This window comes from Plecotus auritus (assembly GCF_963455305.1).
Source record: "Plecotus auritus genome assembly, chromosome: X".
Taxonomy (NCBI): domain Eukaryota; kingdom Metazoa; phylum Chordata; class Mammalia; order Chiroptera; family Vespertilionidae; genus Plecotus; species Plecotus auritus.
This window is the reverse complement of record NC_137784.1, coordinates 77,201,340-77,204,719: the sequence shown is the minus strand read 5'-3', so window position 1 is coordinate 77,204,719 and position 3,380 is coordinate 77,201,340.

Here is a 3,380-nt window from a genome sequence, read left to right as displayed (position 1 = left end):
TCTAGGTAGGCATTAAAACCTGCTGAGGCATTGGCTTCATGTGGTCAGGACCTACACATTAGCTCACACACTGTGGTCAGGATTGATCCTCACAGTCAGCATGCAGGAGGGTCGATCTCAGACATGAATGGGCCAATAGCAATCACAACTTAATTACAACAGGAGGGCCCACATAATTCACACAAGGGACATTCCTTGAGTATCCAACTCACTTGATCAAAGAGACTGTACCACTAGATCCCACAGGACACCTATAACATAAGGCCACCACAGGAAGAGTAGGAGTCATTGCAGATCTATCTAATACATAGAAATAAACAAAAAGGGAATAAAATGGGGAGACAAAGAAAAAGGCCCCATGAAATAACAGGAGAACTCTTCAGAAAAAGAGCTAAATTAAATGGAGGCAAGCAATTTATTAGATATAGAGTTCAAAGTAATGGTTATAAGGTTGGTCAACAGCATGAAAAAGGACATAGAAATAATAATAAAAAAGGATTAATCAGAAATGAAGAATAATATATCTGAAATGAAGAATTCACTGGAAGGAATAATCAGTAGGTTGGAAGAAGCAGTGGATTAAATCAGTGATTTGGAGGACAAGGTAGAAAACACACACATACACACACAATCAGAGCAGCTAAAAGAAAAATGAGTTTAAAAGATAGACCATTGGAACGACATGAAGTGCAACAACAGAAGGAGAAAAGAGAGAGCAAGGGATTTAGATTCTATTTGAAGAAATAATGACTGAAAACTTCCCTAACTTGATGAAGGAAAAAAACAGAAGTTTACGAAGCATAGAGAGTCCCAAACAAGATGAACCCAAAGAGGCCTACACAAAGACACATCATAATTTAAATGGCAAAGATAAAAGACAAAATGGAATCTTAAAAGCAGCAAGAGAAAAGCAGTTCATGACCTACAAGGGAGCTCCCATAAGACTATCAGTTGATTTCCCAACAGAAATATTTCAAGCCAAAAGGGATTGGCATGAAGTATTCAAAGTAATGAAAAGCAAGGGTATAAAATCAAGACTACTCAATCCAGCAAGGCTATCATTCAAAATAGAATATGAAATAAAGAGCTTCCAAGACAAAATATGCTAAAGTAGCTTATTACCACTAAATCAGCACTGCAAGAAATGTTAAAGGGACTGCTATAAGAAGAAGAAGAAACAAAGAGAGAGGAACATAGGCATAAAGAATTAAAATGACAACAAATAAGTGCCTATCATTAGTCACTCTACTAGTAAATGTAAATGGCTTAAATGCTCCAATCAGAAGACCTAGGGCATCTGAATGGATAAGAAAGCAAGACCCATATATATGCTGACTATAGCACAATTCCTATTAAAATACCAATGGAATATTTTAGAGATCTAGAACAAATACTCCAAAAATTTATATGGAACCACAAAACAACCCAATCAGCCACAGCAACCTTGAGAATGAACAAGTAGAAGGGATCACAATACCAGATATCAAATTATACCACAAAGCTATTGTAAACAAAACAACCTTGTACTGGCACGAGAATAGGCATATAGATCAACAGAACACATCAGAGAACCCAGAAATTGACCCAAGCCACTATGCTCAATTAATATTTGCCAAAGGACACAAGAGCATACAATGGAATCAAGACAGTCTTTCAATAAATGGTGCTGGAAAAATTGGACAGGTAATTAAAAAAAATGAAAATAGACCACCAACTTACACCATACACAAGAATAAATAAAAATGGATAAAATACTTAAATGTAAGTCATGAAACCATAAAAATCCTAGAAGAAACCATAGGTAGCAAAATCTCAGACATCTCTTGTAGCAATATGTTTGCTGATATATCTCTGGGAGCGAGGGAAACAAAGGAAAAAATAAGCAAATGGGACTACATAAATCTTCTTCACAGAAAAAGAATCCATCAACAAAATGAAAAGGGAGCCCACTGTATGGGAGAACATATTTGGCAATGATACATATGATAAGGGGTTAATTTCCAAAATATATAAAGAATTCATACAACTTAACAAAAGGAAGACAAACAATACAATTAAAAAATGGGCAAAGGACCTAAATAGACACTTCTCCAAAGTGGACATACAGATGGCCAAGAGACATATGAAAAAAATGCTCAAAGTCACTAATCATCAGAGAAATGCAAATTAAAAAGACAATGAGATATCAACTCACACCTGCCAGAATGGCTACCATCAATAAATCAATACACAACAAGTGTTGGTGAGGATGCGGAGAAAAAGGAACCCTAATAAACTGATGGTGGGAATGCAGACTGGTACAACCACTGTAGGAAACAGTGTGGAGTTTCCTCAAAAAATTTATAAGTGGAACTGCCCCTTGACCCAGTGATCCCACTTCTAGGAATCCTATCTAATAAAAGAGTAATATGCAAATTAACCATCACTCCGCTACACCCACAAGCCATGCCCACCAGCCAATCAGGAGAAAATATGCAAATAAGCCCAACCAAGATGGCTGCAGCCACAGAAAGCAGGAGGAAGGATTGGGTTTCCCGGGCAATGGAGGAAGCCAAGCTTTCCGCCTGCCTTTGCCGGCCCAGGCCTCCACTCCAGGCTACAAAGTTTCAATGATAGAAGATACATAAACCCAAACAGAAATGGCGGCAGCCACGGAGCTGGAAAGAGCAGGAGGCTAGGGTTGCCCCCGGTGATGGAGGAAGCCAAGCTTTCCGCACACCCTGGCTGGCCCAGGCCTCCACTTAATGATACAAAGTTTCAGTTATAGAAGATACATAAATCCCAACAGAAATGGCTGCTGCCATGGAGCAAGCAGAAGGCTTGGATCCGCTCCAGGCTACAAAGTTTCAATTGTAGAAGATAAATAAACCCCAGATACCAGGGCCTCCGCTTGGGTCGCCAGGGGGCGTGGCCGGCCTGAAAACCACCACAGGCCCCTCACCCAGGCCGCTGCATGCCCCAAGGGAACCTCCACCCTGATCTGGCCCTCCGGTCCATTTAAAGGCAAACCAGCTGGCCCTCACCCGTGCACCAGGCCTCTATCCTATCTAATAAAAGAGTAATATGCAGATTGACCATCACTCCAACACACAAGATGGCTGCCCCCATGTGGTCAAAGATCCTGCCCCCATGTGGTCACAAGATGGCCACCACAAGATGGCCAGCAAGGGAGGGCAGTTGGGAGGGACCAGGCCTGCAAGGGAGGGCAGTTGTGGGCGATCAGGCCTGCAGGGGAGGGCAGTTAGGGGTGACCAAGCTGGCAGAGGAGGGAAGTTGGGGGCAACCAGGCCTGCAGGGAAGGGCAGTTGGGAGGGACCCAGGCCTGCAGGGGAGAGCAGTTGGGGGAGGGGGACCAGGGCTGCAGGGGAGGGCAGTTAGGG